We start from the raw sequence: 25,029 nt of genomic DNA, 5'->3' as shown, positions 1-25,029 counted from the left end.
GCACAGTCAATCTGTCGAAGCTCGATGAAGGTTTCGAATCGCAAATAACTAAGAGCACAGTCCTTTCTCCGAGTTTAAATGAGGTCTCTATGAAAGATCATCACTTTTTAGCTTAACGCTACACTGGAATTTACCAACAGAAATGAAAACAAGAGTTTGCGTGTGACGAAAGTACGACACACTTGAGACAGCCCACACAAAAGTAGATCTGACACAAAAACCTGACCACACAGTTACGCCTATCCAAATGCGCGTTGCAAAATGTGCGTTTTGAATCTTCTTTTTTCTCTGGCGGTACTGACAATATCGTTATTGAAACAATCCCAGTGCACTAAGGGATTTATAGAGCAAATCTCGAAAATCATTATTGAACTCATGCGCTATGTGCTTCGTTCAATAATGAATTTTCTCGATTTGCTCTATAAATCCCAGTCACAGGCCGATGTAGTCGAAGACGCCACAATATTGTTACACGCATCAATATCTGCGAAAACGTCATTGTATAACCAATAAATCCAAAAACAAAGAGACTGCCAACGTTCCAAAATTCAGAATAAAAAAAAAAGAAAGGTAGGTTGTTGGAACGTTTGTTATTGACAAAACAATACATTCACAGATATTTCGACCCAACGGTCGTTTTAGTGAACAGACAATCAAATATTCACACAAAACTTATCTTGATAGAATCAGTTTTCGCCCACTCGTCAGGAAGCCGAGCGAATGAATCAATGTATAACCAATGTCACGATTTATCGTTTGCTAAACGTAATCTTGGAATTCAAACAAGACTATTTTGTTTACACGCTTCTGTTACTGTTATCGCTACACAGGTCTTGTGTATACTTTTTTTAACATTTATTTTTTATTTTTAGGAACATATATCACACACGCAAAAGGTTGAAGGACATCCATTGTGATGGGTTAGAGAGGGGGGAGGCTTGATACATGAGGGAATCTTACACAATTTTGAAGAAAGACAAAAAAACACTTTGAAATCTTGAAATCTTGTAAACATGGTCTGCCGTTGAACAAGGCGGAGGAGAGGGTGGAAAATGAGGGTACGCCAGAATGCACGGCATCCTTACCGTGTATGGACATAAGATTTCACAAATCGATGGTGGCCTGAAGCCCTGCTAGGGGCACAAGGTGGCGGTGGAGTGTGTTTGTAACGACTAGTTCGTTAAATCTGACAGCTCGCTCATTCCCTCTCAATTTGTATCTGTCTCTTGCTTGTTTTTCTTCTTGTCTTCTCTCTGTGTCTTCTCTCTGCGTCTGTGTTTTTCTGTTTATGTTTTTGTTCTCGCTTTTATGTGTTATCTTATTTCTTTTCTTTGTTTGCTTTGTTTTGAGTGTGTTTTGTTTTGTTTATGTGTTATTTCATGCATTTGTTCGTTCGTTTTCGATTCCCTGGTGTCTGTGTCTGTGTTTGTGTGTGTCTGATATCTCGCTTGTTCGCTCCCAGTATGGTTGCATTCTCAACCTCAGAAAATAAAGTTCAATTCAATTCATTTTAGTTCAGTTATCTTCATCGTCTATCTCTCTCACAGTCTGCATCTGCGTGTTTTTGCACCTCGCCCTTTTATCCATTGCCCAATAACAACTTTTGCTGGTCTGTTGTCCTAATTGTTTGTTTTAACATGTTCCACAAAAGGACATTATTTGCGATCTTCTTCTTCTTTGTTCATGGGCTTAGACTCCCACGTTCACTCATATTTTTAGCACGAGTGGATTTGTACGTGTATGACCGTTTTTACCCCGCCATTCAGGCAGCATACGCCGATTTTGGGGGAGGCATGCTGGGTATTTTCGTGTTTCTATAACGCACCGAACTCTGACATGGATTACAGGATCTTTTCCGTGCGCACTTGGTCTTGTGCTTGCGTGTACACACGAAGGGGGTTAAGTCACTAGCAGGTCTGCACAACAGTTGACCTGGGAGATCGGAAAAATCTCCACTCTTAACCCACCAGGCGGCAGCGACCGGGATTCGAACTCACGACCTCCCGATTAGGAGGCCGACGTCTTACCACCACGTCACTGCGCCCGTCTTATTTGTGATCGAAATGAGCTGGGGTGGCTTCCTCTTTCTTGTATACACACAAACACACTTGTATTCTTCAATTCTATATTGAGAAAGAGTTTGCATGAATACAATCAATCATTCTCGATTGCTTTTGTCCGTCTGCCGGTTGTTTTGTCAAATACATTTTATATTATTAAACCGCGCTGCCCGAAGCTATGACATTCTCTAAAGTCGATACTCTATTTTTACGTTCTTGATGATAAACAAGCCAAACTGCCAACGGCAGGGCCATCAACCCCTCTACAGGAAATGTTGGGTGTCAAACTGAGCGTATAGTATCAGGAAAAAATCGACATAAAAGCATAGGCTTTATAAAAACAACATAAGAGAGAGAGAGAGAGAGAGAGAGAGAGAGAGAGAGAGAGAGAGAGAGAGAGAGAGAGAGAGAGAGAGAGAGAGAGAGAAAGAGAGAGAGAGGGGGCCGGGGGAGGGAGAGAGAGAGAGAGAGAGAGAGAGAGAGAGAGAGAGAGAGAGAGAGAGAGAGAGAGAGAGAGATAGAGAGAGAGTAACATATGAATGCAGAGTTTTGAAGTCCTAGCGTGAATCGGAAAATAATGGTATCGCAAATCAAAATAAGACATCGGAGCGCATATGAGGGCACTCGATCAGAAACTCATACGCAATTTCTGTGCAAATTGCATCCAAACAGAGAATATAATTGAGATTCATACTCGTCCAACCATGTTGTAACCCTGCATCTCGTCTTGAGAAAAAACAAATAAAATCATTCCACCAATGACCACAAGTGACGACAATCCGATTAAAGCAAGAACAGAAGAAGAAAAAGAAAGAGATGACATCAAGTACCATAATTATATTGGATTTGTATATAAGAGACAGACCTCTCTCTCTGTAACTTGAAGAGGATATGATCACTCACATACCATATTAAGTAACACAAACACAGAAAGAATAAAGATGAAAACAAACAAACGAGCAAACAAAGAAACACAAACAGAAACAACAAAGACATTAGGAAAGTTTAAAAAAAAATGAAGCAATAAAGAAAGAAATGAAATAACAAACAAAAGAAAGAACGAAAGAAAGAAAGAAAAAAAAAAACCCCACTCGAACGAACGAAATCATAATGAAATCTTGTGCGCAGTTTCCTAAGACTGACTTTGAAAAGAGACCAACACATACATTACCGTACTCCTTTTTACATCGATGTGAAGACCGTTCACAAAACGTACAAATACACAACCGCCGCATCAACACACGCTTTCCAACCATAGGCCCCGATCGAAGTGGAGAGTCGCATATCACAATAATATACTCTTGCGCAAAGAGCAGACCTCTCATAAATTGGTACGATCCCTCTTTTATAAACTGGAGAAAATAAAATCGCTATCTGGAAACGTAATAGATGTCGACGACGTCAGCGAAATAATAAACCCCGTGCGCGCATGTGTGACCTTTTCGCCAAGCTCTTATTCCATCAACTGGCGCTTATATCTATAGGCATTCTGGTGAAGAAGAAATGCTTGAAGCATATTATCAAACATGTCTCTGAGAGAGAGAGAGAGAGAGAGAGAGAGAGAGAGAGAGAGAGAGAGAGAGAGAGAGAGAGAGAGAGAGAGAGAGAGAGAGACTGACGGACTGACTGACTGACTGACTGACTGATCTTTAATATTCATAGAAGTTTTAGGTCTTAGACACACACATTATAATACATTAGTGATATAGTTATATCCATGTGAGCAAAGCCAACCAATAGACAAACAGATAGACAGACAAGACAACAAGCAAGCAAAAAACCGCATAAACAAATTCAGACATGAACAAGGCAGCAAGGCAAAAAAAACCTAACAAACAAAATATAACAAAACAAAAAAGCAAAAAAACAAATGAACAAGCAAAAAGCATGTATAATAAAAAGTAGGAAAATAACATTATGCGTATAAAGTACAGTCAATGCAATAAGTATATACCCGCGGACTGCTATCTCTGAAGAGCCGCAGAGCCGCGCTAGCATTCAAGTCCTTATTTTCACTGCATGTGTATTACATTTTGTGTTTTCCAGGCACTGACACCAATTATGTGAGTCATTCTGTGAACAGCTGTCACAGGCTAAAAATCCAGAAACCCGATGCTTATCTGTTTTACAACCCGCACAAATTATGAGATTTATGATCCAAATGACAGCAACATAAAATAAAATAAATAAGAGTGAAAGAGATGACTCAGTCAGTGGTGCACGTGCTAAGCGCATCTCTAGATGCTGTTGTTGCTCTTCCTCCACGCGTAAAGCTATACGAAATAATGAATACATTATAATAAATGGCTAATCGAATGAATAAACAAACACACGAAAAAGTCGAAGAAAGAGAGAGAGAGAGAGAGAGAGAGAGAGAGAGAGAGAGAGAGAGAGAGAGAGAGAGAGAGAGAGAGAGAGAGAGAGAGAGAGAGAGAGAGAGAGAGAGAGAGAGAGAGAGAGAGAGAGAGAGAGAGCGAGAGAGAGATAGAGAGACGCTTTGATGGTTTATTGTCATTAGCTAATAAAAGCCTTATAGACAAGGTACAAGACGACAATATCTGCATTATTCATAAAAATGGGAAACATCCCGTAAAAGGAAGACGGAAAAACAGACAAAACAAACAAACAAACAAACAAACAAACAACACAAACAAACAAAACAACACAAACAAACAGACATCAACAAAAAGCATGGCAGACAACTTTGAGAAAAAGACAACTTTGAGAAGAAAAAAACACCAAAAAAAACAAGAAAACATTAATTATAATCTCAAAAATCGACTGGATCTGTTTTCCCTTTTTTTAACATGAGGTAAGATTAACACATTGCAACGACAACCACAAACGGCTGGTTGAATATGAAGAAAGGAACACAATTATTAGCGAATACACTCGCTAACCCAAAAAATCCCAAACAGGGCCATATAATTGTTATGACGCCTCTTTTTTGAAGGCACTGTTTAGGCCATTATATCCAGCCGCTAATGAGACGAACATGTATGCCTATCTTAGAAGCGCATCCATAGGGACTTACGCGGGGATCATATTTGGAAACCCCGACCCGTCGAGGAAGAGAGAGAGAGAGAGAGAGAGAGAGAGAGAGAGAGAGAGAGAGAGAGAGAGAGAGAGAGAGAGAGAGAGAGAGAGAGAGAGAGAGAGAGAGAGAGAGAGAGACTGACAGACACTGACACTGACACAGTTTAATTGAATATGGGCCTACACCCCCTTTCAATGGGGGGTACACATGAATCACAGGAAAAAATAGAAGACATGATATTTAAACGTATGCAAAATACACAGTGGTTTGTTTCAAGCTTTCCTCTATCAATAATCTTGCACATCAATGCTGCCTAATATATACATACAACCGAACAATAAATACAGCAACAACAAAACCTTCAGCGACAATTAATCCTCATTATTATTTAACATTGACAATCTTAACTGAAATGCAAAAAACAAAAACTTTGCTAAATCTACAATTGTTTCTGTATCGGGGCGGGGATATAGCTCAGTTGGTAGCGCGCTGGATTTGTATTCAGTTGGCCGCTGTCAGCGCGAGTTTGATCCCAGGTTCGGCGGAAATTTATTTCACAGAGTCAACTTTGTGTACAGACTCTCTTCGGTGTCCGAACCACCCCCCGTGTATACTACATTGGGTGTGCACGTTAAAGATCCCACGATTGACAAAAGGGTCTTTCCTGGCAAAATTGCTTAGGCACAGTTAATAATTGTCTACCATACCCGTGTGACTTGGAATAAGGCCGTGAAAGGTAAATATGCGCCGACATGGCTGCAATCTACTGGCCGTATAAAATTTCATCTCACACGGCATCACTGCAGAGCGCCTAGAACTGTACCCACGGAATATGCGCGATATAAGCCTCATTGATTGATTGATTGATTGATTGTTTTTTAAACATGGAAATCATACTGCCCAACTGATCACCAACACTTAAAAACTGTGCTAAATACTTTCTTCTTAACTCACAATATGTTTGGCATTCAAACAAAAAATGGATTTAGGTCTCTAATTTATCTTCAAAAAAGGGGCAACACTTGTTTTCTGTTGAATTTTGGAAGCGATATCTGTGGATATTTATCTGTGAAACACCCATTCTAAATTGAGCGATGACATTTCTGTACATATCTTTCCATAAAATGTCCACATAACGTTCTTTTTCAAAACAGGCTTTATATTTTCCATACAGTAATAGGCGCTCACTCGAGTCCAAATGATTACGCCAATCATGACAGAAGGAACTGCAGAGCCTCTCCTTCAGTTCTGCAAAAAACACCCTCTCGTTTCCACATCCAAAGAGAGAGAGATAGATAGAGAGAGAGAGAGAGAGAGAGAGAGAGAGAGAGAGAGAGAGAGAGAGAGAGAGAGAGAGAGAGAGAGAGAGAGAGAGAGAGAGTTGATAAAAAAAATACTTCCCCCCCCCCCCTACACACAAAAAAGAAGTATATTGTCTCGCGTGCAAGAACTTTATAGCCCAGACTCCCCATGCACCCATCTCGCAACCCCGGCCATCTCCTCACGTCTCTCATCCCCTCTCCACTTGAATTTTTAGTTCATAAAAATAAAAAATAAAAGTTTCATCTGTGAACATTATAAGATGTTTGGTGGCTTGTTGACAGACCAGCTTTTTTGTTGGTCCAAGGGGACCATATCGTCTTTTGTTTCATCTTTATCGACCAAGGCCGAAGGCCGCGGTTGATAAATATGAGACAAAAGGCGATATGCTCCCCGAGGACCAACAACAAAATGCTGGTCTGACAACAAGCCACCAAACATCGTTTTTGTCATCATTTTGGTTGTGCAACAAAATGCACAATAACCCACAGGGAGACGAATTTTTAGAATCCAACTCCGGGCCACAAAGCATCGTCACAGTAGCACGAGATAACACGTCAAACTTGTATGTGACGTCAAACGTAGCTTGTTGACGCTTTTCTTCCAGTCTGAAAATGTACAGAGCTGCGATCATACCTGTGAGTTCAGTAAGTGTTGAGCATATTTCTTTTCTTTTAAGTGTTTATGACTTTTCGTTGTGGATTTTGCGATTACAGAGATAAGTTGCAAATTGACCATGAGTCGCCGCGGTAATTATCAACATTGATTGGGTCTTTGAGAGTGAATGCTTACAATCGTTGTCCTCGGAAACACAAATCCAAAGCCGCGATGGTTCCACACATCAAACAATCAGCCTGATTGGCTTTTACTTTGACAATCCACGTTTCACCTGAAAGCTCAAACCCATTCACCACCTCGAGTTATTGCATGGGAAACATGAGATTTATTTCCCAGGTGTTTGTGAATGAAAACTCGTGAAAATGATGACAATATTTGTTGTGCCTTTCGTCTTTAAAGGGGCAAAAGGTAGCTTCCATTTTCCCTCTTTGCCATGCCTTTCGATCCATTTTGGTGATCTAGCCACCTAAGCATGACAAAGAGGAAAAATCTAAAGTTTCTATGTGTCCCTTTCAACCTGTAATTCGAAGTTTGAGTTGGGAATACTCGAGAAGAATCATTACATTTTTGAAGATTATAAATAATTTTTGTCTTTGAACATTTAATTTCTATTTTGAGTTGAGAACAATAAAGAAGACATGTTCAATGTATGAAACGTATTACTTGCTGAGTTTGTATTCATTGGGCGGGGTATAAATATCAATTTCACTTAAGATTTAGTATCATTGTATCAAAATATTATTCCATTTACATATAGACATACACACAGACAGACGGACAAAGTGAATCCAGTATACCCCCTCCAGCTTCATTGGGCTGGGGTATAAATATCAATATCACTTAAGATTTAGTATCATTGTATCAAAATATGGTTCCAAATACATACAGACATACACACAGACAGATGGACAAAGTGATTCCAGTATACCCCCCTCCAACTTCGTTGGGCAGGGGTATACATATTGTTCCATATCTGACAACATTTCACGGGTGAAGCAAGTTTACCTTTAGTAGAGTTTCATAACAATCATGTAAATTAGTAAGCTTTCAGAACAATCACGTATGAGGGCTTACATGATTACGATGAAATAAATAGTAGACTTTCAGAACAATCATGTAAGTCACTTTTCAGAACAATCACGCGTGACACACGTGCTCTATGAAATATGTAAAGGTGGCATGTTTAAAGGTGGAGTGTGAAGGGTTGCGTGGCATGTTTAGTGCACCTATGCTTTTTGTTTCAGCTGCTATATCTGTATCCGGAACATCTGTATTCTGGAACGTCTGTATCTGGAGCTTCTGAAGCTTCTGGTGTGCTGCTGCTGTTGCGGTTGCTGTTGCTGGTTCTACCTACTCTACTTATTACCATTTCTGGCAATTTACGGGGAGGACCTTCAGCGGCTGAGTGAGGCGCCTGATATCTCCACTATTCCCTGCTTTGTTTTACGCCAACCGGCACTACAATCAACGGAGCAGTTGTGGAGATGACTATTTACGGGTTGCCCACTCCGTGACAAAAAGCTAAGTGTACCATGCTTTTGCGCCTTTCACCACCAAGTCACCTTATGCATTCATGATTATATTTGAGTGGTGACAGCGTGGGGTGTGTGATACCTGCATTAACCAGCGCTTTTGCATAACAGCTATTTTTCCTGTCTTTACACGGGTTCAGCGTGTTATTATCATTTAATAAACTTTAACTGGCACTTTTGTCAGTTACTTTCTTTACGTCTTTGACGTAAAACAACGTTTGAAGTGAAGTATTGAGGGAGGTGGCGAGATCGTATATAAACAGGCGTCTGAAACTTATACTTTTGTTGATTCTATCTTTTTTTTGTGACTGCGAGAGTGGATCGTGGTGTGGATAGTCAGTTAGCAGTAATTGACCGTTCATAATCATCTTCTGTGATCTATGAAACGTGACATTCATATGGATTTCTATTGAGTGCAGACGGTTTTACCCGTCGCGATATAACCTTGAACGGTTGAAAACGACGTTAAACACCAAATAAAGAAAGACGGTTTTACACCAACTTTATACAAGCATAACGACGTGTTGTTTTGAAAGATCAATTTCGTAATTGCGTGCAACCCAACACCATGCCCATATCAACGTTGGCGCTCACGGCAAGGCTTTTTACAGAGAAAGATCCCACTTTTTTTTAAAGTGATATAATGTAGTAAAAACAAACCTGTCTCTCATCACCTCAAGAGCTAAACATTTCAGGTTGGGTTTTGTAATTATGTGACCATACTCCAGGAATACCTTACAAATAAACGTTTGAGCGCTCAGTTACTCAAATCAAAAACGGGTGTGTTTTTTGAGTGGGCATTCAAGACTGTAATTCTCATTGTGACACCTTTTGATCACAGTTTTCGTTCTACCTTTCGCCACTGAGTGTTCCTACAGATACAGATTTTAGATTGAGCCGAGAGATACATAGTTCATTTTAGGTGTTAAATAGATGATAAAACACACGACGAAGGTCTTGGAATGAGTGTTTGGGAGTTATTTAAAAAAACTCTTCATGCAGTGTTTAGTAGTCTATTCAGACGGTGATATTCTCCAACGGAAAAGTGTGTTGTTTATGTGCTTGCGTTTGCTAGACTCTAGGTTTGACTTCCTAAATCCAACGGTTTTAATCTGCTTTGACGAATGGGTATCTATGAAAGCTAAACATGAAGTATGATGACAAACGGAAGTCCGGACTCCCGACACAGGAAAGCTGGGCGAAGAAAACCGATCGCTGATTAAAATTCATTTAATTATTTGGCAAAGTTTCGGAGCAGTTTTGAGCAAATTATTGCAGGTGTTTCTAAATTACCGTACAGCGGATGTACTTTGATCCTTTTGAGGTCCAAATCAGCGAAAATGTTCCAAAATGGCGCCTTAGATGTACTAACTTTAATAATATAAAAAAAACTTCTGTTGCCGTTGTTGCACACTTCTGCTATCGCGTTTCTTTGTCTTTTGTATTATTGCATGCCATGATATCAGGTTTCAGCGAATACCCCCCGCGGGTTAAGGGGAAGAATTTACCCGATGCTCCCCAGCATGTCGTAAGAGGCGACTAACGGATTCTGTTTCTCCTTTTACCCTTGTTAAGTGTTTCTTGTATAGAATATAGTCAATTTTTGTAAAGATTTTAGTCAAGCAGTATGTAAGAAATGTTAAGTCCTTTGTACTGGAAACTTGCATTCTCCCAGTAAGGTAATACATTGTACTACGTTGCAAGCCCCTGGAGCAAATTTTTGATTAGTGCTTTTGTGAACAAGAAACAATTGACAAGTGGCTCTATCCCATCTCCCCCCTTTCCCCGTCGGGATATAACCTTCGTGGTTGAAAACGACGTTAAACACCAAATAAAGTAAAGTAAAGGTTTCAGCGAATGTTTATCATCCTATAGAGCTATTCGAAATATGAGTCGACCGCAAACATGCTTCAACGCTTAATTGCTATTGGATGGAAGAGAATGATTTATTACGCTGACACACAAACCACATGCAGTGATCTTCTTTTTCTTCCGTATGACGGTTATGCAGCGCTTCAAGGTAATTCCTTCTCGCCACAGTGATTATGCTCACCACCTGAGATATGTTGATGCTTCTGCACGGAATAATCTTGAGCATCCTTCAACTTAAAGGCAAAGTGCTTCCTGTGAAAACAGTTTGACTCCCCATCTTAGATCTGGCCAGGGGGCCCGGTAGCTCAGTTGGTAGAGCACTGGACTTTGTGATCCTAAGGTCGCATGTTCGAATCCGGGCTGGGACCGACACGGGTCAACTTTATGTGCAGACTCAGAGACGGTGTCCATGTTCCACCCCTGTGTCACCACTGTGGTACGTAAAAGACCTCGGTCATTCGGCCATAAGTGTAGGTGGCTGATTACACCTAAACACGCATACACCTGGGTACCGCGACCCTGTTGCTGCAAGCTTTCCACTGGGACCTAAATTTCCCAGCGAAGGGACAATAAAGTCATGACAATAAAAAATGAATAAAAATGAACATCCTTACATTGGCCACACGCCACACAAATGAACATCCTGATTGCTGGCTGTGCAGAGTCAGCATTTTTTGAGGAAGTATTTTCACAATCGACCGGCACGGTTGGCCTAGTGGTAAGGCGTCCGCCCCGAGATCGGGAGGTCGTGGGTTCGAATCGAACCCCGGCCGGGTCATACCTAAGACTTTAAAATTGGCAATCTAGTGGCTGCTCCGCCTGGCGTCTGGCATTATGGGGTTAGTGCGAGGACTGGTTGGTCCGGTGTCAGAATAATGTGACTGGGCGAGACATGAAGCCTGTGCTACGAATTCTGTCTTGTGTGTGGCGCACGTTATATGTCAAAGCAGCACCGCCCTGATATGGCCCTTCGTGGTCGGCTGGGCGTTAAGCAAACAAACAAACACATTTTTTTCACAATAAGCCATTAGTGTCCGTTTAAGGAATTCATTCTTTAAAAACAATCCCCGCTCTGCGCAGAGAACAGCCAGGCTGTTGAATGTTGGTATGTGTACAAAGTGGAGGGAGGGTCTTGTCTCACGTAAAACTCTCGCCAGATCTCAAGATGGGCATCCTGTGCAAAGAGGGAATTTTTTGGTTAAAAATGTTTTGATTTGATTACGCAGACTTCGGACAATCTGAATCTTCAAGTGAAACATTAAGAGTGAGGAAATATTTGTTTCCGTAATTATTCGAAGTCCTTGGATTGTTTTCTTCCTGGGCGGGGATGTAGCTCAGTCGGTAGCGCGCTGGATTTGTATCCAGTTGGCCGCTGTCAGCGTGAGTTCGTCCCCACGTTCGGCGAGAGATTTATTTCTCAGAGTCAACTTTGTGTGCAGACTCTCCTCGGTGTCCGAACACTCCCGTGTGTACACGCAAGCACAAGACCAAGTGCGCACGAAAAAGATCCTGTAATCCATGTCAGAGTTCGGTGGGTTATAGAAACACGAAAATACCCAGCATGCTTCCTCCGAAAACGGCGTATGGCTGCCTAAATGGCGGGGTAAAAAACGGTCATACACGTAAAATTCCATTCGTGCAACAAAAAAAAACTACGAGTGTACGTGGGAGTTTCAGTCCACGAACGCAGAAGAAGAAGAAAAAGTTTTCTTCCTTTCACGAAAAAGAAGAACAAAAGTAAGAAAGAAAGACATTTGCAACTGTCCAAGATAAAATAGGACACTTTAGATGTTAGGGGCATGCTATTCATGTGTATGCTTGCTTGCCCGTTCTTTCTCTTGTTTGATTTTTTCTTTGTTTGTTTGCTGGTTTTCGAGAACGGACATTTCTAACGCATTAACCTTAGTGCATGTGTCCTTTAGTTCTGCTGCGTGTAACACTCCCTTAACAAAAAAAACTGCCATGTGACATGACCAACGTTGCACTGCGGACGCCGTTCTCCAAAAGTTCGTTTCGTGTTTTTAAAAAAAATCTTTTTTTAAATTTTATTGGAAAGGATATTTAGCATCTGACGTAGACTACATTTGACATCTAGGTTAGTTTCGTGTTATCTACTTGTTTATTTGCTTGCTCGCTTTTGTGTTTGTTTGTTTGTTTGTTTATTTCATCTCAAACGTAAAATCTAGATTGTACACGACAGAATCAAGTTCTTTATTTCTGTACTTGCTCTCTTGCTTGCATATTTGTTTATTTGTTTGTTTGTTTCCTTACTTTCAAGAACGACCATCTTTTTAAAATGCAATCGCCTTGGCGTGTGCTTGGCGTGTCGCGGAATACTGTACAGTTCTTGTCACCCCCAACAAAAAATCCCCGCCATGCGACCCACATGGCACTGCGGACTCCCCATTGACACAAATCTCGAAATACAAAGCTGAAGGATCACAGGGGTAGGGGTGGTGGTGGTGGTGGTGGGGGGGGGGGGGGTAGGGGTGAAATGCCTCATTTTGTGAGCCCCCCACCTCCCCCCCCTTGTAAGGAATGAGGGTAATGGCATTTTTCAGAACGTCAGCTCCCTTCGGCCCCTGCCGACACAATCGGATTTACCCTGTCTTTGTATTTATGAGGGGGGGGGGGGGGGGAGGGGGAGAGGGGGGGAGGCGAGGTGGGAGGTGGGGTGGGAGGTGGAAAAAAGGACTGTGGAAGGGGGTGGTGGTAGGAGGGGAAAGGGCAGAGAATAGATCAGGTAATGGGAGATTAGAAAAACATTGACATGAAGCAAAGAAAAAATACTTTGGGGAAGGCTTAGAAGAAGGCGTGTGGAAAAAAGCAAGGAGGTAGGTGGGGAACGATTTGGAAGAGGGGCGGGGGAAGGGGGGTAGTAAAGAATAGACCCAATAAATGGGAGATGAGGAATAGAAAAACTACGGGGAAATAAATAAAAAGTGACATGACACTGTAATCTTCTTACGAGAGAGAGAGAGAGAGAGAGAGAGAGAGAGAGAGAGAGAGAGAGAGAGAGAGAGAGAGAGAGAGAGAGAGAGAGAGAGAGAGAGAGAAAGAGAGAGACAGACAGAGACAGAGACAGAAACAGAGACAGAGGACACAGGCAGGCAGACAGGCAGACAGACAGGCATGCAAGGACATAGAGTCAGTTGTGACAGAAACAAAACAAGACAAAGGCGGAAGAGAGAGAAGACTTAAACGACGCTGATTACTAAAGTTCTGATAAGACATACCATCAAACGATTACTGCCTTTTGGCTTCTCATTAATGAGTTCTGAACTTTGACAGCCACAGTGTATTAACTACAAAACAAACATGACAGAATCATACCAGTTCAACAAGCTGGTTCAAACGTACGAGCACTTCCGAGAGACAAGGGCAAAAACGTAAAACTCAGAAAGACAACAACAACAACAACAACAACAAAAATTAAAAAAGGGAACAAAAAACAACACAAAAACAGAGAAAACATCAAAAGGACAAGGGAACGTCGAGCTTAGTTCCGAACAACAAGGCTACAATCTGATTTCCTTTCAAACGCAGAACGCCGTTTTTCCATTATCACAATGTAAACAATCTTTTCTCTTGGTAATTGGCCGTTTGTTTCGAAACTGGCTTATCGCCTCGACAATTAGCAGACAATAATTTATTTAGCTTTGAGAACAACGCAACGCAATGGGAACGACAACGGCGTCGTTAGAAAATCCACATGATCTCGTGTGAAAGAAAACGGTGTCCGGTGTAACACGAGAAAATTACTCCCACGAGATTTTTACTCCGGAGTAAAAATTTCGTACGAAAATGGTACTCCCTTTACGAAAAAGGTACTCCCCCATTACACGAGAAAATTACTCCCCACGACAGGTGAGTTCCTCGTAAACATTTCGTACACAAATGTTACTCCCCTGACGAATAAATAACGAATAAATTACTTCACCCTAACACGAGCAATTTAACTTCCCATGCCAGGTGTACGAAATGTTTACTCCCCTGTTCCCTGTTAGTCTTGGTTGTGGAAGGGGTGGAGGGGGTAGCGCGACATTTATTTGTGCGAGATCACATATTGGCATTATCCCTTCGCCCGCATCCCATTTTCGCGTACGAGATTTTTACTGGAAGTAAAAAAAAATGGGGAGTAAAAATTTCGTGGAGGGAGTAATTTTTTCGTGCCTTGGGGAGTTCTTTTCTCGTACGAAAGGTGTACTCGGAGTAAGAATTTCGTACGAAATTTTTACTCCGAAGTAAATTTTTGGTGGAGTAAAAATTTCGTGTTAGGCCAAAAAAAAAAATAGGTGTGGTTACGGTGACATAGCCCAAAAAAATAGGGTAGGTAGGTAGGCAATCACTTTTTTTTTGTTGTTAACTTTTTTTTCTAATGTGTACAAATTAAACCTACTTGACAGGGAAATAAGTGTGCGACTCATGCGCTTTCGCTTTCATTGCGTTTTTTGCACTCGTTTTTTTTTTGTTTTTTTTTGACAAATGTAATAAAAAGTTATAGGATCGGCCCCTAAAATTAGGGTAGGTCGGGTTACCGTAACCACACCTATTTTTTTTTTAGGCCTTACACCGGCGGCAAAGTCTATTTAGCAGGTAATGTGAAATGAGTTGTAACTTATGAATGTGTGTAACATAAGTGGCGCACAAGGCAGCTTCGTAACGGGCTCAGAACTGAATAGTCTCATGAATAATTGATGGAAGTAACGAAGGTGTTTCTTTCTCTGCATCTTAGTAAGATCTTTCTGGGAACATAGACTTGAAGACAATCAGTCAAGACAGTGTAACAGTTCAAACATCATAAGTTGTTTGGCAATCAGTCAAAACAGTGTAACAGTTCAAACATCATAAGTTGTTTGGCAATCAGTCAAGACAGTGTAACAGTTCAAACATAAGTTGTTTGGCAATCAGGCAAGACAGTGTAACAGTTCAAACATCATAAGTTGTTTGGCAATCAGTCAAGACAGTGTAACAGTTCAAACATAAGTTGTTGGCAATCAGGCAAGACAGTGTAACAGTTCAAACATCATAAGTTGTTTGACAATCAGTCAAGACAGTGTAACAGTTCAAACATCATAAGTTGTTGGCAATCAGTCAAGACAGTGTAACAGTTCAAACATCATAAGTTGTTGGCAATCAGTCAAGACAGTGTAACAGTTCAAACATCATAAGTTGTTTGGCAATCAGTCAAAACAGTGTAACAGTTCAAACATCATAAGTTGTTTGGCAATCAGTCAAGACAGTGTAACAGTTCAAACATCATAAGTTGTTTGGCAATCAGTCAAAACAGTGTAACAGTTCAAACATCATAAGTTGTTTTGCAATCAGTCAAGACAGTGTAACAGTTCAAACATAAGTTGTTTGGCAATCAGGCAAGACAGTGTAACAGTTCAAACATCATAAGTTGTTTGGCAATCAGTCAAGACAGTGTAACAGTTCAAACATAAGTTGTTGGCAATCAGGCAAGACAGTGTAACAGTTCAAACATCATAAGTTGTTTGGCAATCAGTCAAGACAGTGTAACAGTTCAAACATCATAAGTTGTTGGCAATCAGTCAAGACAGTGTAACAGTTCAAACATCATAAGTTGTTTGGCAATCAGTCAAAACAGTGTAACAGTTCAAACATCATAAGTTGTTTGGCAATCAGGCAAGACAGTGTAACAGTTCAAACATCATAAGTTGTTTGGAAATCAGACAAGACAGTGTAACAGTTCAAACATAAGTTGTTGGCAATCAGGCAAGACAGTGTAACAGTTCAAACATCATAAGTTGTTGGCAATCAGGCAAGACAGTGTAACTCAGATAAGTTGTTTGCCAATCAGTCAAGACAGTGTAACAGTTCAAATGTCATAAGTTGTTTGGCAATCAGTCAAGACAGTGTAACAGTTCAACCATCATAAGTTGTTTGACAATCAGTCAAGACAGTGTAACAGTTCAAACATCATAAGTTGTTTGGCAATCAGTCAAGACAGTGTAACAGTTCAAACATCATAAGTTGTTTGACAATCAGTCAAGACAGTGTAACAGTTCAAACATCATAAGTTGTTTGGCAATCAGTCAAGACAGTGTAACAGTTCAAACATCATAAGTTGTTTGGCAATCAGTCAAGACAGTGTAACAGTTCAAACATCATAAGTTGTTTGACAATCAGTCAAGACAGTGTAACAGTTCAAACATCATAAGTTGTTTGGCAATCAGGCAAGACAGTGTAACAGTTCAAACATCATAAGTTGTTTGACAATCAGTCAAGACAGTGTAACAGTTCAAACAAGCATAAGTTGTTTGGCAATCAGTCAAGACAGTGTAACAGTTCAAACATCATAAGTTGTTTGGCAATCAGGCAAGACAGTGTAACAGTTCAAACATCATAAGTTGTTTGGCAATCAGTCAAGACAGTGTAACAGTTCAAACATCATAAGTTGTTTGACAATCAGTCAAGACAGTGTAACAGTTCAAACAAGCATAAGTTGTTTGGCAATCAGGCAAGACAGTGGCGCACAAGGCAGCTTCGTAACGGGCTCAGAACTGAATAGTCTCATGAATAATTGATGGAAGTAACGAAGGTGTTTCTTTCTCTGCATCTTAGTAAGATCTTTCTGGGAATATAGACTTGAAGACAATCAGTCAAGACAGTGTAAAAGTTCAAACATCATAAGTTGTTGGCAATCAGGCAAGAGAGTGTACCAGTTCAAACATCATAAGTTGTTTGGCAATCAGTCAAAACAGTGTAACAGTTCAAACATCATAAGTTGTTTGGCAATCAGGCAAGACAGTGTAACAGTTCAAACATCATAAGTTGTTTGGCAATCAGGCAAGACAGTGTAACAGTTCAAACATCATAAGTTGTTGGCAATCAGGCAAGACAATGTAACAGTTCAAACATCATAAGTTGTTTGGCAATCAGGCAAGACAGTGTAACAGTTCAAACATCATAAGTTGTTTGACAATCAGTCAAGACAGTGTAACAGTTCAAACATAAGTTGTTGGCAATCAGGCAAGACAGTGTAACAGTTCAAACATCATAAGTTGTTTGGCAATCGGGCAAGACAGTGTAACAGTTCAAACATCATAAGTTGTTGGCAATCAGACAAGACAGTGTAACAGTTCAAATGTCATAAGTTGTTTGGCAATCAGTCAAGACAGTGTAACAGTTCAAACATCATAAGTTTTTTGACAATCAGTCAAGACAGTGTAACAGTTCAAATGTCATAAGTTGTTTGACAATCAGTCAAGACAGTGTAACAGTTCAAACATCATAAGTTGTTGGCAATCAGTCAAAACTCCGACTAAACAGTGTAACTGCAACAAGTAAGATCTGAAAAGACCATCTATGAGACTGAACTGACTAATATCGCAGGTACGGCTTTAAAATGATTTTAATGTGTCCATGTTCTTTCAAGTTCGTCAGTTTGAAGAAACAGCAGTTTTGTATGCACACATGACTTTTCCATACGGTGGAGAAGTTGGGCTGATACAAACAACACTCATGTGTGACAATGTCAGTGCCCCCCGCGGGTTAGGGGGAAGAATTTACCCGATGCTCCCCAGCATGTCGTAAGAGGCGACTAACGGATTCTGTTTCTCCTTTTACCCTTGTTAAGTGTTTCTTGTATAGAATATAGTCAATTTTTGTAAAGATTTTAGTCAAGCAGTATGTAAGAAATGTTAAGTCCTTTGTACTGGAAACTTGCATTCTCCCAGTAAGGTAATATATTGTACTACGTTGCAAGCCCCTGGAGCAAATTTTTGATTAGTGCTTTTGTGAACAAGAAACAATTGACAAGTGGCTCTATCCCATCTCCCCCCTTTCCCCGTCGCGATATAATCTTCGTGGTTGAAAACGACGTTAAACACCAAACAAAGAAAGAAAGACAATGTCGGTTAACCTCTGGTCAAAAGGCTACACTATCGAATAGGTATATATATATATATATCCGCGTAATAGGTATAACTTCAAAGGATTATAACGACTCCAAAAAGTGACTTTGAAATACCCTTTGTGTGGCTCTTGAGAGGCCTTTTCCTCGTCTTACCAGTGATAAATACAATACGTAAACTTTCCAACTTTGTATCCCTACGCGAGAAAGTCTCCTGTACTAGTCAAGTCTTGCAGACTATTTTTGATGCTGACCAGATACCTCCTGGATTCGTTAAAGGCACAGTAAGCCTCCCGTAAACCATCACAGAGCTCCCCGAGCGTCTACATACAGTACAAGCATACTTCCATTTGAACGCTCACCGAACGGGAACATCCTGGCTGCTTTCTGTCGAGCGTGAGAAATTTTCAAAGAATTTATTTTTGTGGACTTGGTCCTCTACAACAATGGCGCCTCGTTTTGGTGCTGGACGGCTGTTATGAATATTCAATACCGGAAATCACGCCCGGACAGTAAGCCTCCCGTAAACCATCACAGATACTGTCAGGCTTTTACACACAGTACAAACACCCTTTCATTTGAACGCTCACCAAACGGGAACATACTAGGTGCCCTAAGTAAAGAGCGAGCAATTTTTAAAGAATTAATTTTGCAGATTGTCTCGAACACTTTTTTGACCCATCCTGAACTAAGGTCAAAAATGAGTTACTTCCCTTCGGGTCTCATTCTATCGATGTAAACTGGCCATAGCCGTGGATCTATGATTATCAGAATGTTTTTGGACCGTGGTGCGTTTTTGCGCTAGACCTAACTTTTAAAATCAAAATAATAAATTGACAGCTTGTTACACAAACATTCTTTAATCATAAAAGAATTCGTTTTTCATCAAGACAAGATCAGTACAATTCGAAGTTGTGAAAGTTTGAAAAAAGAAAAGCCCGGAAGCAGGGTCACGCAAGGGTCGTAGCAGACGACGGTTTATGCATATCGCCGTTCCTCTCAACAGTCAAAAGCCATCGCTAGAGTTCTTGTGAACCACAGCCGTTTGTTTCGTGCATAAAAACGTGCTATTGTAGATAAGCTCACATCGAGTCGCATTCAAATGACTAACTGACGACTACATTGTGAAAAAGGGAAACTGGATCACACGGGTTCACGATGGCTCAGGGGTAAGATAAACCACGCAAAAATAAATTCTTTGAAAATTGTTCGCTCTTTACGGAGGGCACCTAGGATGTTCTCAATCGGTGAGTCTTTAAATGAAAGGGTGTTTGTACTGTGTGTAAAAGCCTGACCGTATCTGTGATGGTTTACGGGAGGCTTACTGTGCCTTTAATCAGACAGTCAGGGAAACAGACTTGTTGTTTGAAACGCCTCTGAATGCAAATCTTGAGACTGTTGTATCTCCAGGCTCGTTAGACATTAACGATGTTAATATGTCAGCAGAGACTGACCTTACACCAAAGATGTCTGCCGCCTGGATTATCTCCCGCCGCCAATGAATATTCAATAGGCTGGAAAGGGCGATATATTTAAAAAGTTTAATCTACACATGACCTACTAACTTGAACCAGGAATAGTCTTGATTTGGAAGGGAAAGAGTATTATGTTTTCAGTGGTCTTGTACTATATTGTTTTCGGACAAATGACGCTAGAAACGAAGCGATCGATGTACTTACACGCATTCAAACACACTACACACACACACACACACACACACACACACACACACACACACACACACACACGCACGCACATACACACACACACACACGCACACAGACACACACACACAGACACAAACACAGACACACACATACAGACAGACAGACAGACAGACAGACACACACACACACGCACAGAGGACGCACGTACTTGCAAACGCACACACGCACGAACACGCATACACAAGCACTCAGATAAACAGACAGCCACTCAGACAAGCATCAAGCAACCAACCTAACCCACCCTTCCCCCAACGTAAACTGCCACCCTTCCCACTCCTCTCCCCACACACGCTGCAAGTAAACATTCCTAAGTCTGTCACGCAATTCCCCAGACTGAGACTTTCACATCCAAGACAATAAGCTTCATTATGGGCAAAATATAAACCATTTACCGTAGCAAAACCAGAGGATACAACCCGCCTTGTCATTCACATTTTCCTTCTTATTGATTTTTTTAAAAGGGAGCTTGGACTTGGGAACACGAAGCAACATCGGCACAGGGGATCACTGAGCCACCCGTAGGTCCTTGCAACGTTGCTGCTTCAAGGTACATTCCTCCGCGTGCAAGCCATGATGTTTCCTGCCTCAGATCTGTCCACATTTTAACACGAGACAAGGGCATCCTTAAACTTCCAGGTTTTACCATGAGACAAGGGCATCCTTAAACTTCCAGGTTTTACCATGAGACGAGGGCATCCTTAAACTTCCAGGTTTTAACACGAGACAAGGGCATCCTTAAACTTCCAGGTTTTAACACGAGACAAGGGCATCCTTAAACTTCCAGGTTTTAACACGAGACAAGGGCATATTTAAACTTCCAGGTTTTACCATGAGACAAGGGCTTCCTTAAACTTACAGGTTTTAACATGAGACAAGGGCATCCTTAAACTTCCAGGTTTTACCATGAGACGAGGGCATCCTTAAACTTCCAGGTTTTAACACGAGACAAGGGCATCCTTAAACTGCCAGGTTTTAACACGAGACAAGGGCTTCCTTAAACTTCCAGGTTTTAACACGAGACAAGGGCTTCCTTAAACTTCCAGGTTTTAACACGAGACAAGGGCTTCCTTAAACTTTCAGGTTTTAACAAGAGACAAGGGCATCCTTAAACTTCCAGGTTTTAACAAGAGACAAGGGCATCCTTAAACTTCCAGGTTTTAACACGAGACAAGGGCATCCTTAAACTTCCAGGTTTTAACACGAGACAAGGGCATCCTTAAACTTCCAGGTTTTAACACGAGACAATGGTATCCTTAAATTTACAGGTTTTAACACGAGACAAGGGCATATTTAAACTTCCAGGTTTTACCATGAGACAAGGGCTTCCTTAAACTTACAGGTTTAACCATTAGACAAGGGCATCCGGGGCCCGGTAGCTCAGTTGGTAGAGCACTGGACTTGTGATCGGAAGGTCGCAGGTTCGAATTCGGGCCGGGACGGACACGGGTCAACTTTATGTGCAGACCCAGAGACGGAAGCCATGTCCCACCCCCATGTCATCACAATGGCACGTAAAAGATATTGGTCATTCTGCCATAAGTGAATACACCTAAACACGCAGACACCTGGATAGCGCGACTCCGTTGCTGCTAGCTTTCCACTGGGAGGAAGCGACCCGAATTTCCCAGCGATGCGACAATAAAGTAATGAAAAAATGAAGAAAGAAAAAAAAGAAAAAAAAAGAAAAAAATGAAAAAAACTTCCAGGTTTTAACACGAGACAAGAGCATCCTTAAACTTCCGGGTTTTAACATGAGACAAGGGCTTCCTTAAACTTCCAGGTTTTACCACGAGACAAGGGCATCTTTAAACTTTCAGGTTTTAACATGAGACAAGGGCATCCTTAAACTTCCAGGTTTTACCATGAGACAAGGGCATCCTTAAACTTCCAGGTTTTAACACGAGACAAGGGCTTCCTTAAACTTCCAGGTTTTAACACGAGACAAGGGCATCCTTAAACTTCCAGGTTTTAACACGAGACAAGGGCTTCCTTAAACTTCCAGGTTTTAACACGAGACAAGGGCATCCTTAAACTTCCAGGTTTTAACACGAGACAAGGGCATCCTTAAACTTCCAGGTTTTAACACGAGACAAGGGCATCCTTAAACTTCCAGGTTTTAACACGAGACAAGGGCATCCTTAAACTTCCAGGTTTTAACACGAGACAAGGACATCCTTAAACTTCCAGGTTTTAACACGAGACAAGGGCATCCTTAAACTTCCAGGTTTTAACACGAGACAAGGGCATCCTTAAACTTCCAGGTTTTAACACGAGACAAGGACATCCTTAAACTTCCAGGTTTTAACACGAGACAAGGGCATCCTTAAACTTCCAGGTTTTAACACGAGACAAGGACATCCTTAAACTTCCAGGTTTTAACACGAGACAAGGGCATCCTTAAACTTCCAGGTTTTAACACGAGACAAGGGCATCCTTAAACTTCCAGGTTTTAACACGAGACAAGGACATCCTTAAACTTCCAGGTTTTAACACGAGACAAGGGCATCCTTAAACTTCCAGGTTTTAACACGAGACAAGGACATCCTTAAACTTCCAGGTTTTAACACGAGACAAGGGCATCCTTAAACTTCCAGGTTTTAACACGAGACAAGGGCATCCTTAAACTTCCAGGTTTTAACACGAGACAAGGGCATCTTTAACCTCAACGCATGCCCACACTCAACTGCCTGGCTGCTGCCTGTGCAAAGTGGGAAGTTGTGGTCGTGGACTTTTGCAGTACGTTACAGATCATACCCAGTGACCACGAACATATAACCACATCTTCAAAGTGTCGGAACTGTCTGTCTGTCTGTCTGTCTGTCTGTCTCTCTGTCTCTGTCTCTGTCTCTCTCCTTCTCTTGCCTCTCGCTCTCTCTCTCTCTCTCTCTTTCTCCTTCTCTCGCCTCTCTATCTCTCTCTCTCTCCATCTCTCTCTCTCTCTCTCTCCTTCTCCTTCTCTCGCCTCTCGCCTCTCGCTCTCTCTCTCTCTCTCTCTCTCTCTCTCTCTCTCTCTTTTTCTCTCTCTGTCCCCGCTCGTCTCCCTCTGTCGCTGTCACGTGTAGACAAACTGGATTATGTTTTTTTTAATTTTATTTTGTATCTTCATTGAAAACGACAGCTGAAAGAAGGAACATTGGAAATCTGTTCGTGTCCACTTATGCGCGGACATCCCCCTTTGCGAGGACCTTGTCCATAACGTGTCGCCAGGTTCTGTTGATGACACAAACAGCTTTTACTAATACCCTCCATACAAACGTTTTAGCCACTGGAAAATGTCCACTGGAAAACAATGTCCACTCAATCCTAAAATGCTTACACCACAAAGGTTATGACACGATGTTTTCAAATACTGGACTCCTTCTATGATTGTGAGTTTTGTGTGTAAGAGGTTTGTCACGAGCAGGGACTTTGTTACCAACAACTTTGCAAAAGGCGATGTTTGGAAATGACTCTGAAATATCAGATAATAACAAATGACCTCGCCTCCGATGTGGATGTTTTTGGAGAAAGTAAAAGTCATCGTTTTTGGACACTGTGAAATGAAGACTTTTTCTTTTGAAAACATGCACATTGGAGCTCATTGTTCACTGTACATCTAACGGTGTGTTCACATCTTGCCTGACGTTCAAATAATGTTACTCTTCCACAGCGCATAAACCCCCTGCCAGAGTTATCCAAAACACGTCTATTATTTAGCTTATACCGTTTAAAATCACAGTAGTCTGGAAACTGCAGTCGCCTGGCGACTACGTATGCAAACCTCCACCCATTCCCACACCTGTTCTTCAAAGAATCAATTTGAAAAATGACAAATGTGTGGTTTCCATGGTATCTTTCCTCCGAATGAAGTTCCAGGAAAAAACACCAGTGATTAATGACTGTCCTGATCACTAATCGATTCGTGTCTCTGCGGCTAATAGTGCTTCTGTTCCTGGTGTTGCTGAAGGCGCTGCTGCTGTTTGGATATAGCTATAACTCCCTTCACGTGTAAACCATCGTGTAAACAACCACACATCTTTTCGAGGATTTACATGGGATGAGATTATCCTCTCTCTCTCTCTCTCTCTCTCTCTCTCTCTCTCTCTCTCTCTCTCTCTCTCTCTCTCTTTCTCTCTCTCTCTCTCTCTCTCTCTCTCTCTCTCTCTCTCTCTCTCTCTCTCTGTATACGCAAACGCCTCAGCATCAAGTATGCAGGATGTACGATATGGCGTACCACAAGGGTCAGTTTTAGGCCCTCTCCTCTTCTCTATATACATAAATGACCTTCCCCTTCACATTGAGAATTTATGTGAACTTTTTGCAGATGACACAACCATACATTCTAGTAACACAAATTTAAGTCGTTTATCAGAAACACTGCAAGAAAGTTTAAACCAGTTGAGTGAATGGACTGAGCTAAATCACATGTCCCTTAACCCCCAAAAAACAAAAAGCATGATAATAACAACTAGGCAAAAACGCCAGAACATAACCTCAATATTTCACGATCTAACGGTTAATAATAAACTTGTTGAAAAAGTCGACCATCATAAAGTTTTGGGAGTGACCATTGATAACAACCTGTCTTGGTCACACCACATCGAACAATTGTCTAAACAAGTGTCCAAGAAGGTCTATCTATTATCTAGAATCAAGCACTTTCTGAATTTGGAAGCCAGGAAATTATTCTTTAATGCTCATATTCAGTCTGTTATTGACTACGCGTCTACCTTGTGGGACTCGGCAAGTGAAAATTCATTCAAACCACTAATTAGATTACATAAGCGAGCGCTTAAAGTAGTCTTATTAAAGAAAACAACCCTATCTGAGTTAGACTACATGAACTTAGGCATTCTTCCTCTGAAGGCAAGGCTAAGTTATAATAAAGGTACCCTTATGCATAAAATTATTCATGGATGTGTACCTCAAACCATATTTTCCAAATTCACGTTAAAAACTTCACGCCAATTGATGAGACTGAACATGCCTCTGCCTAGGATTGACC

At 41.2% G+C, this 25,029-nt stretch overlaps 1 protein-coding gene across 1 annotated transcript in view; it reads right to left on the bottom strand.

Annotated features, from left to right (window-relative positions):
• Positions 1–25,029, bottom strand: part of LOC138979503 (synaptotagmin-6-like) — a 108,582-nt gene that overhangs the window by 44,048 nt on the left and 39,505 nt on the right. The gene's annotated exons all lie outside the window — the stretch shown is intronic.

The sequence above is a fragment of the Littorina saxatilis genome, linkage group LG1, assembly GCF_037325665.1.
Source record: "Littorina saxatilis isolate snail1 linkage group LG1, US_GU_Lsax_2.0, whole genome shotgun sequence".
NCBI classification, from domain to species: Eukaryota; Metazoa; Mollusca; class Gastropoda; order Littorinimorpha; family Littorinidae; genus Littorina; species Littorina saxatilis.
The sequence above is the reverse complement of the archived record's forward strand: the minus strand, read 5'-3'. Positions and strand labels throughout refer to the sequence as shown.